This window comes from Alexandromys fortis, unplaced genomic scaffold, assembly GCF_014885135.2.
Source record: "Alexandromys fortis isolate MF-2015 unplaced genomic scaffold, M_Fortis_MF-2015_v1.1 scaffold_16, whole genome shotgun sequence".
Classification (NCBI taxonomy): Eukaryota; Metazoa; Chordata; class Mammalia; order Rodentia; family Cricetidae; genus Alexandromys; species Alexandromys fortis.
This window is the reverse complement of record NW_026067893.1, coordinates 14,457,310-14,477,579: the sequence shown is the minus strand read 5'-3', so window position 1 is coordinate 14,477,579 and position 20,270 is coordinate 14,457,310. Positions and strand designations below refer to the sequence as shown.

Sequence of the window (20,270 nt, the reverse complement as noted above, 5' to 3'; positions counted from 1 at the left end):
AAGAGCGGAGGAACCAGGGTGGAGAGACGCCTGAGGACGCTGGCAGGGGCCTTCCCGGTGTCAGGGTTCCGGGTAAGGCCTGGGAGAGGAGGTGCATTCAGGAGTGGGGAATAGTGGGGAGCTCAGGATAAAGGCAAGACACACTGGGGGCAGGGGAAAACTGGGCAGGGCTGGGTACTGATGGGTTTAACGGTGAAGGGGGAAAAGCCCAGGCTGGGGGAGGCAAGTAGTTTTGTAGAAGAGCTGGGAGGATAGCTTTTTGGCTAAGGGCGGAATCCCAGTTGGCCAAACTAATGTTGTCAAACTCTGGAAGAGAACAGGCCTTGTGTAGAAGATAAGGACTCAGACCTAGAGCTATGGTAACAGTCCCTGGGAGAGAAAGGCACTGTTGACTGTGAGCCAGAATTACAAATATCAAAAAGGAGATAGATACATGCTTTGCTTTGCAGGGGAGGCAAGATTATAAGAAATGTAGGCACAAGCAAATGGGGACAAATTTAATAACCAATAGGAGAGAAGGCAAAACAAAACTTAGGCTTTAAGTGGTAAGGCAGTAAAATGTGGAGGCCAGGTGCTGTTTCACTTTCTGCACTTTCTGGGAGAGGAAAGGCCTTGGGGGAATGCTAAGAGCTGTTAGAAATTCTAGAGAGGATGAGGAAAGAAGTAGAAAATACGCCAGGGTTAGTGGTTGCCCTGAGCTAGAGGTTTAAGCAGAGTGTAGGCATTGCATTTTGAGGGTATGTTTAGACCTCTAGACCCCGTTTCTTTAACTTTGTATGGGGCTTTTCCTTTGCTGTGCTTGTGTTTAGCAACCTGGGTTAGGTTGATATTTGATGCTTTTAATCTGATGCTTCTTGGATATCCTAGGTGTAAACCAGCCTCTGGTTACATCTAAAGACGATGGGATGCATAGATTTTTTTTTTTTTAGCTTAACAGGTGGTCCTAGGGACTTTGGTATTATTTGCAATTATGTCTTTGTTTTTCAGAAGTAATTGTAACTCATCATTCCAAATAGCATTCTTTTATTGAATAGTTGTTTTTCATCTTTGCCTAAAATGCCATAACAAATTAGATAAATATAGACACCGACTCAGTTTAAAATTAGGTTTTAAATTGCCCCACTCATATTTATAGAAGCTGGTCAAATTTAAGTTTTTATTTTGGGGGCTGGAGCAATGGCTCAGCATTGCTGCTCTCCTGGAGGATGAAGGCTCGAGTCCCTACACCCACGTGGTGGCTCCCAGTGGTTTGTAACTCCAGTCCCAGGGGACCCGCCACCCTCCTGGCCTCCTTAAGCTGAAGGCTCACAAGTGGCGCACAGACATTCATGTAGACAAAACATCTGCACACTTAATAAATGAATAAATACATTAAAAAGTTTTTGTATTAATACCTTCAAAAACATCTAACTAAAGTTTGTCATTAACAGAATTCTATTGAGCCTAAAGGTATTTCTTGCAGTTCTGGCTTGTGTTGACATTCTAAAATATTAAGAGACCCTCTTCAGCCTGTCATGGTGGCTTACACTTTATAATTCAGCATTAAGAAGCTGAGGCAAGTCGGTCGAGGTGGCCCATGTCTTTAATCCCATCATTTGGGAGGCAGAGGCAGGTGGATCTCAGTTTAAGGCCTGCCTGACCTGCAGACTGAGTTCCAGGACAGCCAGAGTTACATAGTGAGTCCCTGTCTCAAAAATACAAATACAAAACAAACAAAAAAAAAAAAAAAAAGAAGAAACTGAGGCAGGAGTGTTACCATGAGTTTAAGGCCAGCTTGGGCTATAGAATTAGACCCTGTTTCGAAAGACCATAAACAAACAAGCTGAGTGTGGTGGTGCATGTCTAGAATCCTAGCATTTGAGAGACTGAGGCAGAAGGATCTGGAATTCGAGACTAGCAAGTTAAGGCAGTCTGGACTACTATCAGCAAAGAGACCTTGAAATTTGGGGACAGTGAATGGAAGTCAAAGTTGCTTTTATTTCTTCAGTCAGTTCAACATGGATTCAGAAAGTGCTCAGTGTGGTTTTCCACGTCAGAGGGTTGACTTCCAGTACCATCTTGATAGTCAGATTTATGGAACAGTGTATGGAATAAAGGGGCATTATGAGATCACCCCTTTTCGCTCCTGTAAGTCTCAGCCTAGGAAGGTTCGGAACTCCTTCAGCTGTGCTTTGTGCCAGTGAGTTAGGTGTTGAGAATGGCCTCCGGATTAAGAGCACTTGGAGATGGCTCAGTAATAGCTCGTAGCTTCGAGGGTACCACACATTATTGAGTGTGGAGCCAGTCACTAGAGAAGCCAATTTTTCTTTAATTTTTAGTTACTTTTTGACCTTGCTATTGTGACTGCTTTTTGAAGCAACTTGAAGAGAGTTGCTAAGAGTGACATCCCAATAAGAGAAGCAGAGCACAGAGATTTACTATCCTCGTTTGGCTCAGCCACAGCCCTATTATGAATCCAAGTAAGTCTCTACTTTCCCTTGGTGGCATTACCCTACTATAACACCTCTACCTGTTCAGACTCAATTTTAAGATAAAGAAGGCATTGTATTTGATTGTATCAAATAGTTAATGCATAGTGCAAAGTGGAAGGGTTATTCGTTTAGTCAATTTTTTTTTCTTTTTTCCGAGACAGGGTTTCTCTGTGGTTTTGGAGCCTGTCCTGGAACTAGCTCTTGTAGACCAGGCTGGTCTCGAACTCAGAGAGATCCGCCTGCCTCTGCCTCCCGAGTGCTGGGATTAAAGGCATGCACCACCACCGCCCGGCTAGTCAATTCTTTCAGTGAAATTTTTGGTGTGTTTCCTCAGTTGTTAATAACTTTGGTACAGTTTTTTTTTGTTTTTTTTTTTTTTTGACAAGGTCTCTCTGTAGCTTTGGCTGTCCTGGAACTTTCTATGGAGACCAGGCTGGTCTTGAACTCACAGAGAACTGCCTGCCTCTGCCTCCTGAGTGCAGGAATTAAAGGTGTGTACCACCACATCCAATTCAGTTGAAAAAATTTAATGTTAAATTTGTTGAGAATGTCAACATGGAATCGAATATTGTCATGAATTTACTTAATATCACATTAATGTAGCACTCTGCTTACAATAAATTGTTATTAATGCTACTACTAATTTCAAGTAGACTATTCCTACATGTTTTAGACTTAAAACTTGTCCTACAGTACTTATGAAAAGTAGTGTAAGTTGATTAACTTGTGAAAGCAGATAAGTAAGAAGAAAGCAGTAGTTTGCATTAAACAGTCTGTGTGCTGATGTCTCTCAGCTTTAGCAAGTCCTAAGGGCCTTTCTTCAGCCAATAAAAGTATAGAACCCCAGAAGAGATAAGGACTGGAAGAGAGCCTGAGCTGCAAAATGAGAAGGATGGAGAGGAGCTAGAGCACATGGCTATTTAGGACTGTATGGGGGAATAGAAAGATATACTAAGGGATAAATTGGTTTTGTTCCAGAAATAGGATAAATGTATTCTTTTCCAGCAGTCCCAAGATCAAGTGGGGAAAAATAATTTTAAGACATTTTGTTCCAAATAATGATCCAATAAGCAAAATATCATAAAGAGGCGAACATTGCTAATATGACACAATCCTATACTCCTTACATGTAGAAGGCAGAGACAGGAAGATGATGAGGTTGAGGCCAGACTTTGAGTTCAGATAGGGTCCAAAGCCTGCTTTTCCCTGTGCAAACCTTTGAGTATAGTGACTTGTGCTCCAAGGAAGAGTAGTGCAGAAAATAGGAAGTCCTTTTGTGCTAGATTTGAAGTTCAAGATAGGAAAACGTAAAGAGAAAGCCTAATTGTGTAGTTATGGTTGAGTCCAGTCAAGACTAATCTAAAATCAGCTGGTGGGGATAGAGAGTAACTTCTACCTATTGTAGTGAAGACTAGCTTTAGTGAACAGGACGAAAAGAATTCCTGGGGGCTATCTTTTGCCATCTGCTGCCATAAATGCTACTCTAGTTGGGTGTTCGGGCTACATGTACAAACGGATATCAGTTGAGTTTGTGGGCAATAATACAGAATGCTTGGGAGGTGTCTTTATTTGAAATGGACTTCTCAAGAAATTAGGAGTCTCTCCTGCATCAGTTGCTTCAAAGCTAATGCAGTAGGAATGATACTAGGTGTGCTTTAGTAGTCTCGTTTCCTGTGTGTGCCCGAGGTCAGCCCCAGGTGTCATTCCTCAGGAACCGTCCATCTTGTTTTTTGAACCAAGAATCTCTCTCTGGAGTATGGGGTTCACCTAGCCTAGTAGTGAGGATGAGTGGCTGTGGGGGGGTGGTACCATGGAATGTTTTGTTACCATCTCTCCAGTGCTGGGATTCCAAGCTTGAACCACCATATCCAGTCTTCAGGCTTACAGCAACCACTGTCCCCACTGAGCTGCCTTCTTAGCCTTAGCCTTTCTTTACTTACTTGGGAAACTGTCTTAGGGTTGTCATTGCTGTAAAGAGACACCATGACCATGGCAACTCTCATCAAGGAAACATTTAATTGAGGTGGTTGCTTACAGTTTCAGAGGTTCAGTCCATTATCATCATGGCAGGGAGCGTGATGGTGTGCAGGCAGACTCGGTGCTAGAGCCAACAGTCCTGACATCTTGACTTAGAGGCAACAGGAAGTCAATGGACTGTCACACAGAGGGAAACTTGAGCAAAAGAGACCTTCCCCCACAGTGACACACTTCTTCCAATAAGGCCACGCTTTCTCAATAGGGGCCATTTTCTGTCAAATCACCACAGAAACATAGATTTTTAAAGTGTTTAAAGACAAATTGTATTTGTTTTTTTGTTTTGTTTGAGACAGGTGCTTTCTGTCCTTTTTAAAAAATTAATTTATTTTTATTTTATGTACATGGTGCACTGCCTGCATGTATGCCTGTGTGAGGGTGTTGGATCCCCTGGAACAACTTAGACAGTTGTGAGCTACTATGTGGGTGTGTGTGCTGTGAATTGAACCTCTGTCCTCTGGAAGAGCAACCAGCCTCCTGAATGCTGGGATTAAAGGTGTTCGCCACCACCATCCAGCAAATCTCCAGAATTTTACAATGGATTTCTTTAAATCAATGAGTTTGATTGCAAGTTGCATGGGCTACATTTGAAACCAACTCTATTTGTCAGTTTCTCTTTATCCTTTTCCTGTTACTTATTTGTTTACTAAGACAGGATCTCCATGTGTTGTTCAGAATGCTCTCAAGTTCTTGGCCTCAAGTGATCCTGCTTCAGTGTCTCGGAGCTCTCAACAGTGGGTACCACGCCTACCTTTCCAATTTAGTGTTCAGAAAGTTTCTTTTCTGCATCCTTTTACATAAATATCAGGATACAAAATTATAACAATTTTTTAAATTTCTTTGACAGACTCTAGTATAGTCCAGGCTTTGAGCTGTCTTTGTAGGTCAGAATGACCTTGAATTGTCTTTTGGCCTGCCTACACTTTTCTTATGCTGGCTTACATGTGATCACATGTGGTGCTTAATGATAATTCTTTGTGCCAATTTCCTCACTTTGGGTTTGTAAAAGATGTTTATAATAAATTAGTGAAAGTGAACTAATTAAGCCGCACTTGGTGGTTCAGGCTGGGAAGCTGAGGCAGGAGAATCTTAGATTTGAGGACAGTTTGGGTTACAGAGTGAGTTCAAGGCCAGTTTGGGTGACTTAGAGAGATTTTGTCTCAAAAACAAAAAAGTGTTTCATGGAGCACTTGTTTAACATGTCAGGCCCTGAGTTTAACCCCTGGCGTCTGAAGACAGTGACTAGAAAGAAGTGAGTTATTAAATATAAAGGAAAGATGTTATTTTGAAAGATGTTATGTTATTTGCTATTAGGAATTTTTTTTATTGCCTAATTATTGAACTTTCAGAAGAGACCACTTGTTAAAAGAGTCTTTTCTGCTAAAGGTTGTTGAAGGAGGCCACTTTCATTCCTGGCTGCTCAGCCCCTAAATAATCACACAGAAACTATATTAATTAGATCACTGCTTGGTCTATTAGCTTTAGCTTCTTATCGGCTAGCCCTTACATATTAATTTAACCCATCTCCATTAATCTGTGTATTGCCACATGGTAGTGGCTTACCTGCTAAAGTTCAGGTGTCTGTCTCTGGTGGGGCTACGTGGCTTCTCTCTGATTTTGCCTTCCTCCCAGCATTCAGTTTAGTTTTCCCTGCCTACCTCTATTCCCTGTGCAGGTCCAAGATAATTTCTTTATTAACCAATGGTGTTCATAACATACAGAGGGGAATCCCATATCAAAAGGGAGACAGGACATTATGCAAAATCTTGGTCATATATAGATAAAACCTCCAATAAAAATAGGAGTTTTAGGAAAGAAATGTCTTTGTGGTTCAGGATGTAGCTCCAGGCAGATAACTTGCTTAGCATGTGGAGAGCTCTGGAGTGGATGCCCAGCTCTGTAAAAGCAACTACAACAATTCCCCCATAGTCTTTGTTATAGCCAGATACTTTCCAATCTTATTCTAGGGATACTGTATTTAGCACAGAAGTCCTTTTGACATATGAGAATCTGTTGAAGGTAAAATAGAAAATGTTTACTGAAGTTTAACAATTTAATAATAACTCAGACAATGAAAAGCAATGTAAAAACTAGAGTTTGGTCCCCAGAACCCAAACAACATTTCCTTATCCTTAACAGGTCAGTTTTGGCATCCTAAAACAGGCAATGGAGGCTCCAAAGTCTATGAGAAAGGTGTCAGCCAGTTTTTTTCTACTGGCCACCTTGTACTTAGGGGGATCTCTGGATAGATCTCTGAATAGAGGAGCCTGATGCATATTCCCTTTAATTTCACAAAGCCCAAAAGAGAACATGGCTCAGATAACAAAAGTAACCTAGGTAGATTGAATTAATGTTGAACTAAGAATATGGTTGATCTCCAAGGTACTATCACCTTAGTGTATTATTATTTTACTTTATTCTCTCAATGACCGAGTGAGGCAGATTCAATACTATTATTTCTGTCATTTTTCATACAATAACTTGTTCAAAGTTACTCTGATAACAAGGAGTCTGAGATCAAACCCAGACAGCCTAATTCAGAGACTCCCATAGTGTACTTCTGTGTGTGTGTGTGTATGTGTGTGTGTGTGCACATGCGTGCATGCGCGTATGTACAGAGGCCAGATGGGGGATTATTTACCTTCTCCCTGTTAAACAGGGTCTCTCAGAATTTAGAGCTTGCTATTTTTCATCTATATTGTCATTCCAAGTCCGAACAGTTCTCTTACGTCTGTCCTACCCCAGAACTGGAATTCTGAGGTGATAACAGGCATGCCTGACTGGAGTTACAGGTAGTTGTGAGCTGTCCAGTGTCTGGGAACGAAACCCTTGTCCTCTATAAGAGCAGTACCCCACCCCCCATCAATTGAACCTTGATGTATATTACTTTAAAAAGCCTCATATTTATTTCCCTTTCTGACTCTGCTTGTGTCTTCAATACTTTCACAGCAATTTTCTGCTTCTCAGTAAGGTAACCCTTGATTCTGTCATGGACATAGCACACATAGGTCCTGCTGACGTGCTCCTTTGTTTTAGACAATCTCATAAAAAACTTTAGGTCTTACGTAAGAACTGTAGGCAGAGACTGCTTGCTCCTTTCTTGGCTAGCCAGACGCAAATATAATACAGAAATTATATTAATTACAACAGTGTTTAGCCAATAGTTTAGGCATATTTTTAACTAACTCTTACATCTTAAATTAACCCATTTTTATTAATCGATGTATTGCCACGAAGCTGTGGCCTTTCAGTAAGGTGGCTGGTGCCTTTCTCCTTTGGCAGCTACATGGCATCTGACTCCGCCTACTTTCTCTCTATATCTCTGTTCAGATTTCCTGCCTGTCTTTACTAAGCCATGGGCTGAAACAGCTTCTTCAATAACCAATGGTAGTAAAGCATATTTATAACATACAGAGTGGAATCCCACATTAAAGAACCATCAGAAGTCTGCCTGGGCACACACTGTATACATATTTTGGTGCTTTTTCTCAACCTTCTTTGTTTCAAGGTAAAAAAAATCCTATTATCAAGGGTTCAAGACAGTCTAGTTTTGTTAGAGGCCTTATTATTATAGGAAAGCCTTCGACAGACCACTCTGAGTGCCTCCAAGAACCTTCCTCAGAAGAGCACAGTACATGCTCCTAACCACTGAGGCATCTTTCTAGCCCACATTGCATTATTTTCTTGTTAGGTGGTAACCTTAGTGGAATAGTTACTGTCTGAACTTACAGGTATGTTTTCTGATCATTTGAATTATTCATGGGAATTTGAGATGTTGCAGTTGACATGTATTAGCACATGCTATGATATATTTTTCTTCGAAACAGTCTCATGTATCTCGGGATAGCTTTAGACTTGCTGCTGAGGATGTCCTTACAGTTTTGATTTCACTGCCTCCCTTCTGAGTGATGGAGTCATAGGTGTGTGCCACCATGCACCCTTTACAGAGTACTGAGATCAAACCCAGGGTTCTGTTGCCCTAGGCAAACACTCTAGAAACTGCTACATCCCCAGTTCTAGTTATTTCTACTTAATAGAGAACTATAAAGTATGTTGAGCATGCAATAGATGTTATCATAAACTTGTGAGCTTTGAGGGGTTATTTAATCTAGATGGGCTTCATTGGGTAACTTTTTTTTTTTTTTAACATGCTTGGAATTCAGAAGGAAAAGGCAGTGACTTCCTAGAGAAAGCCCTTTTCTTTCATAAGAATGACAGTGAACTTGGTTGATCAAGTGTCTTTCAATCATTGCTTGTGTATAATAACTGCTAAATATCATTGACCAAAGCCAGGCACATGATCAAGATGTAAATAAAGTGGAGGAAGGAATAATTTGCATGTAATCGACATTAATATATTTTTCCCCCAGCACTTGGGAGGCAGAGGCAGGCGGGTCTCTGTGAGTTCGAGGCCAGCCTGATGTACAAGAGCTAGTTCCAGGACAGGTTCCAAAGCTACAGCGAAACCCTGTCTCAAAAAACAAAAAACAAAACAAAACAGAACAAAAAAATAATTAGAGTCCCAGCATTTTAAAAGAGGTATTCATTTTGTGTGTATTTGCACCACTTATTTGCAGTTCTTGTGGAGACCAGAAGAGGGTGCGGTATCACCTGGAACTGGAGGCTAAGACAGTTGTGAGCCATCTGACATGGGTGCTAGGAACTGAATTTGAGTCCTCTGGAAGAGTAGCAAGGTTTTTTTAAATCAAGCCATCTCTCCAGCCCTGGTATCTTTATTTAGTTTTTTTTTAATTTTACTTTTTTCTCTCTCAGTCATTCAGTCTGTCCCTCTTTCTAGTGCTGTAACTCAACCTTTGCACTTAATATGCATTAGACAGGTGCCCTACCACTGAGCTACATCTTCAACTTCGATATTTAGATTTTTAAACTCTTCTTCATCCCCTCCCTCTTCCCCTTTTTCTTAGATTTGGCACAAATACCTTTACCCATTGGATCATCTTGCTGAATTTTGTTTGTTTTTGTTTTTTGAGACAGGGTTTCTCTATGTACCTTTGGGATCTGCCCTGGAACTCACTCTGTAGACCAGATTGGCCTTGAACTCACAGAAATACGCTTGCTCTGCTCTATAGACAACTGTTTGCTTCTCCTTATAGAGTGCTGGGGTTAAAGGTGTGTTCCACCACTGCCTGGCCAGTGCAGCTCATTGTAGCTAGTCTAGTGGGTGAATACTGCGTTGTACTGTTTTAATTTGCCCTTCTTTGGCGACTGATGTAAACAAGTACCTTTCCAGGTTCCTTGACTTTATAGGCTTCTTTAATGAAGTGTTTAAGTCTTGAACTTTTTTTTTCCTGTTGGATTGTTTGTGTTTGTCTTACTGATTTGTTCTGGTTTTGCAAAAATACAAATCCTTTGTCATATTTTTGGTATTTTTAAAGAACAGAATGTTTTGTTTTCAGATTTTTCACTTGAGGGATCAATAAAAAAATACCATATTTTTGTATTACCTACAGAGTTCACAGGGTCAGCAGTTTTTTTCTTTCTACACACTAATATGTAAAAAGAATGAATAATGGAGACTACAGCTTTGCAGTAGAACACTTGCCTTAAGTGCTACCCTAGGTTCTGTCCCTGCATAGCAAAATAAATAACCAAAAGTAAAAGAATGGCAACCATTAGCTCTATTATTTTTAAAAAGAAAATGCTTTAATGGTCATTTCCCCAAATATGAAGGATATAACCACAGAATAGAAAAAAGTGTAAACATTTTTAAATTAGGTAGCTTAATGTCCATCTTTGCCCATTGAAGCAGGCAAAGATATCCAATTCTTTTCTTCCTGTTTAAAATTTTATTTAGGTTACTAATCATTTGACTTTTAGGTAGGGGGTTTGTCCTAGACTCTCTGGGTTAGATTCATTCATTCACAAGGGTCCCCAGATAGGTACAAGGGAGCCTCAGTGAGTAAAAAGCACTTTATATATAAGTAGGATACCTGAGTTCAGTCTCCCATCCCTGGAATCCATGTTAAAAACCTAGTTGTGGTGGCCCCATTGTAATGGTGAGATGGGAGTACTGAGCTTGGCAGACACGAAAGACCCTGTCTTAGCAAGATGGAAGGGTAGAACAACTTCTGACCTCCACATGTGCACCAGGTCATGAATGTCTGTAGGCAGAGTCTGCTTGTTTATTCCTGGCCGCCCAGACCCAAAATAATCACACAGAAACTATATTAATTTCAGTACTGTTTGGCCAATAGCTTAAGCGTATTTCTATCTAGCTTTTACACCTTAAATTAGCCCATTTCTATTATTTTATATTTTACCACAAGTGGTACCAGCGTGGGTGTGTTTCTCCTCTGGAGGCTAGTGGCTTCTCGTTGACTCTGCCTACTTTCTCCTATCTCTCTCTTTGCTTGGAATTTCTGCCTTGCTTTATTTTGTTAAGCCATTGGCTGAAAATAGCTTCATTATTAAACAGTGGTAATAAAAAATATTCACAGCATACAGAGGGGAATCCTACATTACTTCCCCTTTTTTGTCTAAATGAAAAGGAAGGTTTTAACTTTAACATAGCAAGATTACATACAACAGAACAGTTATCTAGCAAGAATTATAGTTACAATATTTATATATAGTTTATCTTTTATCATAACTAAGGAAAACTATAACTATCTATTCTTCAACTCCATCAAAGACTCCAGAAGGCTATAATATTATCTTAGAAAATAGGAAGTACATTATAAGCAACTTCCAAAACTCTAAAATTGATAGAGACATATTGCTGCCTGGACCATTACCCAAAATTCTTCTGTAATATTGGGGCACCCATCATCAGCCTACAGGCCCATAGTATCTGGCAGACTTTTCCATAAAGCAGGAAATTTCAAAGACAGTTGCACCTATATTGGCTGTTTGTTAGTCACTTTCTTCTGTGTTCTGCAGAATGTCTGGCAGACTCTTTAATGAAGCAGGAACCCTGAAGGACTGTCTTGCCTTTAGGCAAGTTCAGAAGTCATTTTTCTGTGGGTCCTGCATGTCCAGTCACACAGTATAACATCAGGCAGTCCAGGAAAGAGCAGTTTCTTGCCCAAATGACTAGCAAACTCCATAAGGAGCCCACCATCCTCTAATAATCCAAGTATATTGGTGCTTCCAGGAGCAGATATGCCTCCATGAAAACTCCCAAATTCTTAAAACATTTTATATTTTTGGTTGTGAGCCTAGCCTTTAACGGCTGAGCCATCCCTCCAGGCCTTCTTAAAACATTTTAAATGCCATATTCTGTTAGTCTTTGAAAGGTTTGAAGAATACCTATCCATCTGAAATATATCTCTGTTCATCTAGAAAAGTAGCTAACATGACTAAACCTTGAGTATTAAAGATGACTATTAACCTGTATTTCTTAATTAGCATTACATTTTTAAATGAGCTGCACAAATACAATACCTTACTCAGGAGCAGAAATATACATATAACAAAATTGACCTTAAATTTGTATCAATAGACCAAAATACATTCCAGTGCAAAGTGTTCATCTCTATACCATATCCCCCTTTAAATGTAAACAAGCATTTATAAACAGTATTTGGGAATTTTGACATAGTTCTCTCCATACTACTTCCTGCTTTTTGTTGGGCAAAGTAGTTTTGGAGTTCACAAAGACTTTTTAGGGGATCTTGGTCCATCAAACCACATTAGTCTGGAAGGAATCCACAGTTTCTCATCTTTTGTGGAAACAAAAGTAGAACCTCTTTTCCAAAGCAACATAATCTTAGACTCAAATTTTGAAAGTAAGATACCTTTAAAGTATATATGTTGGTTTAGCTTAGCGACCCGTACAATGAAATGTCTCTCTGTACTTACCTCCTTCACAGTCAAAAAATTCAAAGAAAACACAATAATACAGACTCTCTGTTATATTACATCTTTACGTGGTTTATTTTTCTTTATTCCTTTAATCTATGACTGACTGTACTGTGTCTCTTCAAAGACTTTGTTTTTTTTAATTATTTATTTCTTTTTATAACTGTCTACAATCTTTTTCTTTTCTCTCTCTCAGGCCCACATACATTTATCCAACACTGTGACCTATTTAGAGGTCTTTTCCATCTGTATTTGTCTTTATTGCATATCTGTAATAATTTTTTGACTAGGAACGCTTTTTTTTTTTAAATGCTAAGCGGCCATGACTAGGACCAACTCCGTGGTCTTGCCTGTTGGCTCCTCTGCCTACAGTTGCCCACACAAAAACATGCACAGGCACAGACACTAGTCTAAAAAAAGAATTAGAAAATGTGTGAGGGAGGCAGACGAGGTTAAGATGGTGCTTTGTGAACATTCCACCAGCTCTTGTTGACTTATAAGATGATAATATGAGATTTAGAAGCTGGAATACTGGCAAGAGAAGGCCTCCAGGATGGAATTAGATATGGCTCCAGGAATGCCTTCCTTTCAGGCTGGTCAAACCCATTTCAGATGTCTACCTACAGATGTAAACTACTAAGTTGTGTTATTTGTAAGTATGTGCCATAGAAAGCTAATGCAGTCTTCCAACGGAAGATACTTTATTTGTTTGTTTGTTTGTTTATTTATTTATTTATTTATTTATTTATTTATTTATTTATTATGTATACAGTATTCTGTCTACATATATCCTTTGGCCAGGAAAGGGCACCAGAAGATACTTTAATTGGTATGCATGTGTGTGCACGTGTTTGATTGTGTGCACATGTGCATATGTGTGCTTTGTTGCCCAGGGTGGCCTGGAACTCACTGTCTTCCTACCTTAGCCTTTTAAGTAGTTGGAATTACAGGTGTACAGCACTGCACCTACCTTCCATTAACATTTTTTTTCAAGACAGGGTTTCTCTGTAGCTTTGGTGCCTGTCCTGGAACTAGCTCTTGTAGACCAGGCTGGCCTCGAACTCACGGAGCTCTGCCTGCCTTTGCCTCCCGAGTGCTGGGATTAAAGGCGTGCATCACCACCGCCCAGCTCCATTAACATTTTGAGTCAGTCTCAGATACATGTCATTTCTTCCTGAAACATGAAGACTAAATAGTTTTCTTATGATCACTAAATACTGTAATATGCATTTTATACAAGCAAAAACACTGTATAACTCTGAACATCAAAATTTGGAAATCAGGCTGGGGAGATAGCTCAGTGGATAAAATGTTAGCCAGATGAGCCTGACTATCTGACTTTGGGTCTCCAGAACACACATAAAAGCTAGATTCAATAGCACGGATGTGTGTAATCCCAGGATGCCTATTTAGGGGAGATGGTAGGTAGAGATGGAATTGCCAGCCTGGTTATGGTGCTTTGAAAGAAAATGACTCCCAAAGGTAGTGATAACTGTTAGGAGGTATGGCTTTGTGGAGGAGGACTTTCAGTATTCATAACATGTTCAAGTCATGCCCAGTGTCTCAGACCACTTCCTATTGCCTGAATGTCAAGCTGTAGGCCTCTCAGTTCCTGCTCCAACATGGTGATAATGGACTAAACCTTTGAAACTGTAAGACATCCAGTTAAATGTTTTTCCTTTATAAGAGTTGCCATGGTCATTGTGTCTTTTCACAGCAGTAGAAACCCTAACTAAGACACTGGTGTTCCCAACAAAAGAGACCCTGTTTTGAGGAAGATGGAGGGTGAGGACTAGCATCCAGAATTGTGCTCTGAAACCCACAGAAGCCATGACACACATGTACATACATTCATACATACACACACAGACGGACACACATGCACAGATATATATCATACACATTTAAGAAGCTGGAAATGAACATGTTGCAGTACAGATACAGATTTGGTCTTCAGACCTTATTCAGATTCTGCTCATTCTAGTAATGGGCTTTGTAACAAAAAATTCCAGTTCAACCAGGTATGATAGTACATAACTTTTTGAGAAGATGAGAAAACAGTTCTTAGTCCCCAAAATTACCTATTGTCATGACCACAACTGCCATAACCCAGTCTCCTTCTGGGTCTCTTATTCCCCACCAGCAGCTCCAGCTTCCTTAGGCCCCAACCCTTATATGCTTCATCTCTTGCCCAGAACTGAGATTTGTTTTTCTATTTATTTGTTTCTTTTATTTTTGAGATAGCATCTCCTGTAGCTCAAGATGGCTTTAAACTTGCAGTGTAGCCAAACTTGATAAGTAGCTGAGGATGACATTGAACTCCTGTCTGTCCTGCCTCTCCCTTCCAAATATTGAGGTTATAGGTATGTACGATCACACTGGGTTTAGAACAGAGATCTTAACACTGTTGAGTTTTATAATCCATGCAATAGTAATTTTATTTATTTATATATTTATTTTTTGAGACAAGGTCTCTGTAGCCTTGGCTGACCTGGCACTCCCTATGTAGACTAGGCTGACTTAAAATTCACAGAGACTTCCCTGCCCTTGCTTGGAGTGCTAGGTTCAAAGTAGAAAGGTGTGCACCACCGTACCTATAGACTTTATGTAATTTTCTTATTGTTATTTGAGACATGGTAGTAGCTCAGGTTGGCCTTGCTCACTGTCCTCCATCTCAGTTTCCCAGATGTTGGGATTACGGGTGTGTGTCACCACATCTGGCATGCAAATATTTTTAAAGAGTTTGTTACTGAATGTCCATGATCTTTCAAGGTTGTGTAAGGTAAACTTGAGACTTGTATATGAAGCTTCAGTACAGAAAGCCATTATCGAGGTACATATCGAGGATGAGAAAGAACCACTTAAAATTTCCACCTCCTCCCATTTCCCTCCCCCTTCCTCCACTCCCCCTCTCTCTCCTTCTCCAGTCCTAAGAGAAGTCAGGGTGCCTTGCCCTGTGGGAAGTACAAGGCCCTACCCTCTCCATCCAGGTCTAGGAGGGTGTGCATCCAAACAGACTAAGCTCCCAAAAAGCCAGTACATGCAGTAGAATCAAAACCCAGTGTCATTATCATTGGCTTCTCAGTCTGCCCTCATTGTCAGCCACATTCAGAGAGTCCGGTTTGATCACATGCTCGTTCAGTCCCAGTCCAGCTGGCCTTGGTGAGCTCCTTTTAGATCAGTCCCACCGTCTCCGTGGGTGGACGCACCCCTCGTGGTCCTGACTTCCTTGCTTATGTTCTCCCTCCTTCTACTCTTCATCTGGGCCTTGGGAGCTCAATCCAGTGCTCCAATGTGGGTCTCTGTCTCTATCTCCATTCATCACCAGATGAAGGTTCTATGGTGACATGCAAGATATTCATCAGTGTGGCTATGGGACAAGGCCAGTTCAGGCACCCTCTCCTCTGCTGCCCAAAGACCTAGATGGGGAAATCCCCTTGGACACCTGGGAACCCCTCTAGAGCCAAGTCTCTTGCCAACCCTAAAATGGCTCCCTTTAGTTAAGATATCTTCTTCCCTGCTCCCATATCCAGCCTTCCTCCATCTCAACCATCCCATTCCCCCAGGCTCTCCCCAATCCTCCCCTTCTCCCTTCTCTCTCCCCATCTCCCCTTCCCCCAATCCACCCTACCCCCATGCTCCCAACTTTTGCCCAGCGATCTTGTCTACTTCCAATATCCAGGAGGGTAAATAGATGTTTTTCTTTGGGTTCACCTTCTTATTTAGCTTCTCTAGGATCATGAATTATAGGCTCAATGTTTTTTGTTTATGGCTAGAATCCACTTATGAGTGAGTACATACCATATTCCTCTTTTTGGGTCTGGGTTATGTCACTCAGTAAAGTGTTTTCTATTTCCATGCAAAATTCAAGATGTCATTGTTTTTTACCACTAAAGTGTATATGCGCCACACCTTTATCCATTCTTCTATTGAGGGGCACCTAGGTTGTTTCCAGGTTCTGGCTATTACAAATAGTGCTGCTATGAACATAGTTGAACAAATGTTTTTGTAGTATGATTGGGCATCTCTTGGGTATATTCCCAAGAGTGGAATTGTGGGATCCTGAGGTAGGTTGACTCCCAGTTTCCTGAGAAACCACCACACTGATCCACTTAAGTTTTTTCTTGTAGTGTCTTTTGTGCTTAGTTTGAGTATTTCTGGCTCAATAAGTATTTATTTTAAGAGTTTCCATAGGTGGTCAGGTTGACTTTGAGCTCATAGCAGTCCTCCTGCCTCATTGTTGAGTGTTGAGATCAGGCATATATTCCCATTCCCATTTTACAATGATCTTGAGCAAGATGGCCAATATCTACTTATCTCCTGTGCACGACCTTGAAAAACTTGCTTATTTTTGGGAACTACTTCAGAAAGTCAAGGTAACCTTTCTCTTGAGTTATATACTTGCTTGGCATCTACCGCATTTCCCATGATAGAAAGCAAAAGTAAGTGATCGGTAATTAAATGTTTAGTGTTTATTTAGTTGGTATTAGCTTGAAGTTAAGCTTGTTTAATCAGTGAATATGGAAGAATTATGCTTTGTACAGTCTGAGTGCATGCTTGTTGATGATTGGTATGTTACTCCCATTTTATGAGACCGGAGCATAATTTCCTTTTTTAATGATTGCAGAGTTTTCAGTTACTGAATCTGTTTTGATGGTGTTCCTCATGCCAGTCCTTTCTTTGCTACCAAGTCTCAGTTAGGAAATAGCCGCCTCATTATAACTTGTTTGCATGGGAGAATATAAACCACTTGGAAGCAGTTTTCGGTAATTTATTGCTGTAGAAATAGATTGTCAGGTGGTGGTATTCAGGCTTAGTTTTTGTGTAATTTAGAAAAGGTGACTTAAGTAGAACATTTGGTGTATCTTTTTCAAATTGGAGTTAATTATAATGACAGTTAATTATGAGCTCCTTTTTATTCTCAGAATGTTGCCCAACTGTAACAAATTTGGCACGATTTGAGTTAAAAACAGACAATTTAAAAGTCAAATGAATCAGTTGAAAAGAATCCTGCCTCTTCAAATTCAGTCTTTAAGAGCTTTTTTCTTTTTCTTTTCTTTTCGTTTCTCTCTCTCTTTCTCTTTAACCTGCAGTCATTTCCAGGCATGGGATTTAGAAAACCACAATGCACAGGGTGTGATGATGCATACTTAATCCCAGTGCCCAGGAGACAGAAGCCTCTATGTAGCAAATTCTAGGCCATCCAGAGCTACAAAGTGAGATTGTGTCTCAACAATATGAACAATGGGCGTGGAGGTGGGGCAAGGAGGGGGAGAAAGGAACTGCAATGGATGATTTTTACTTTTATTGGAGTTGAGAGTACAAACTTTTTTTATTGATATTTATTGAGCTCTACATTTTTCTCTGCTCCCCTCCCTGCCTCTCCCCTCCCCCTTCAGCCCTCCTTCAAGGTCCCCATGCTCCAATTTACTCAGGAGATCTTTTCTTTTTCTACTTTCTACTTTCCATGTATATTAGATCTATGTAAGTCTCTCTTAGTGTCCGTATTGTTGTCTAAGTTCTCTGGGATTGTGGTTTGAAGCCTGGCTTTCTTGGCTTTATGTTTAAAAACCACCTATGAGTGAGTACATGTGATAATTGTCTTTCTGTGTCTGGGTTACCTCACTCAATGATGTTTTCCAGCTCCATCCATTTTCCTGCAAAATTTAAGCTATCGTTATTTTTTTCTGCTGTTTAGTACTCCATTGTGTAAATGTACCACATTTTTCTTATCCATTCTTGGATCGAGGGGCATTTAGGTTGTTTCTAGGTTCTGGCTATGACAAACAAAGCTGCTATGAACATAGTTGAACACATGTCCTTGTAGCACAATTGAGCATCCTTTGGATATATACCCAAAAGTAGTATTACTGGGTCTTGAGGAAGGTTGTTTCCTAATTTTCTGAGACAGCGCCACACTGACATCCAAAGGGGTTGTACCAGCTTGCATTCCCACCAGCAATGCAGAAGTGTTCCCTTTTCCCCACAACCTCTCCAGCATAAACTGTCATCAGTGTTTTTGATTTTGGTCATTTTTACAGGTGTAAAATGGAATCTCAGAGTTGTTTTGATTTGTATGTCTCTGATGACTAAGGATGTTGAACATTTCCGTAAGTGTCTTTCAGGCATTTTAGATTCCTCTGTCAAGAGTTCTCTGTTTAGGTCTGTACTCCATTTTTTTTATTGGATTTTGTAATCTTTTGGTGTCCAATTTCTTGAGTTCTTTGTATATTTTGGAGATCAGACCTCTGTCTGATGTGAGGTTAGTGAAGATCTTTTCCCATTCTGTAGGCTGTCGTTTTGTCTTGTTGACCATGTCCTTTGCTTTACAGAAGCTTTTCAGTTTCAGGAGGTCCCATTTATTAATTTTTTTCTCTCAGTGTCTATGCTGCTGGCATTATATTTAGGAAGTAGTTCCCTGTGCCAATGTGTTCAAGTGTACTTCCCACTTTCTCTTCTATAAGGTTCAATGTGGCTGGCTTTATGTTGAGGTTTTTGATCCATTTGGACTTGAGTTTTGTGCATGGTGATAGATAGGGGTCTATTTTCATTCCTCTACATGTTGATATCCAGTTATGGCAGCACCACTTGTTAAATATGTTTTCTTTTTTCCATTTGATATTTTTTGCTTTATCAAAGATCAGGTGTTTGAAGATGTGTGGATTAATATCCGGGTCTTCTATTTGGTTCCATTGGTCCTCCTATCTGTTCTTATGCCATAGAGTAGAAACTTTTTATGTAGATATTTGTGAATCACCTTTGTTTGTGTGATAAGTCTTCTAAATATGATCTTTTTAAAAAGTTATTTCTATTTCATGTGCATTGATGTTTTGTCTGCATGTGTGAGGTTGTCTGATTCCCTGGAACTGGAGGCACAGTTATGAGGCACCATGTGCGTGATGGGAATTGAACCCAGGTTCTCTGGAAGAGCAGCCAGTGCTTCTAACTGCTGAACAATCTTTCCAGCTCCTAAATGCGATCTTTTTATCTGACACAAACTTTATCAACACACTGTCTAATTCTTGTTATTTTCTATATGATCATCTAAAAAGTATGTTTTAGAGAGAAGAGCCTTGCTGTATACCCATAGCTAGCATGAAACTTGCCTAACTAGACTAGCCTGGTGATCCTCCTGCTTCTGCTTGCCTGGTAGTTTAGGATCTCTACTCTACTAAATAGACAGGGCTAGCCTTGAACTCACAGAGCTCCTCCTGCATTTGCTTCCCCAGTGTTGGGGTTAAAGGCGTGCACCACTACACCTGGCTGTATTAGGTATTCTTAAATATATCTTAACTGTACCACATGGAGAAAATTGTCATAATCGTTTGACAGTGTTTATCTTTAAAAAGCTAGAGATGGAAGAATGATAGACAAGTTGAGGTTTCCCTTTCTTCTTTGGTACTGGGGTGAGAACCCCGAGCTGTGCTCATTGGGCACGTGCTCTAGTACCGAGCTAAATCTCTAGCCCATAGACTCTTCTCTGTCAGTCTTTAAACTGTAGGTTCATTACATAAGAGTTCTGTCACGTCAACTGAAACATGGATCCAGACATATTATAGATGATACGATGGAAGCCCGAATAAGACACATATTTTTTTTCCTCAAAGAAGCTTCTTTAAATGGTTTTGTTAAGTGTAAGAATGTTCTGATGATTATCTTTTTAATTAAAATGAGAAATCTTTGTTTAAAGTGGCATTTGTTTTTTTTTTGTTTTTTTGTTCTTTTTTTTATGGCCTGTTACAGTCTCTGTAACAATCATTTCCTAAGTCTGAACGTTTTATTTCCAGGAATCCATTTATATAAAACTATGTTTAGACTTAATTAAGGAACGATTCTTTCAAAGCTTGTAAATAGCCAGGAAAAAAGGGACCAGAAATCAAACTGACATTCACATTTAACAAAATGACTGTTACAAGGTATGTAATAAGCCATAAAAATACAATA

General features: G+C 40.0%; 1 protein-coding gene across 10 annotated transcripts in view; it reads left to right on the top strand.

Annotated features, from left to right (window-relative positions):
• Positions 1–20,270, top strand: part of Btrc (beta-transducin repeat containing E3 ubiquitin protein ligase) — a 174,831-nt gene that overhangs the window by 516 nt on the left and 154,045 nt on the right. The window contains exon 1 of one of the 10 annotated variants that reach the window (XM_050147424.1): positions 28–72. The exons of 8 other annotated variants lie outside the window; for them this stretch is intronic. The gene's annotated coding sequence lies outside the window, so the exon portion shown is untranslated. Of the gene's footprint in view, positions 1–27; positions 73–20,270 lie in introns of those variants that run through there. One more of the 10 variants, XM_050147373.1, reaches the window with a different exon arrangement.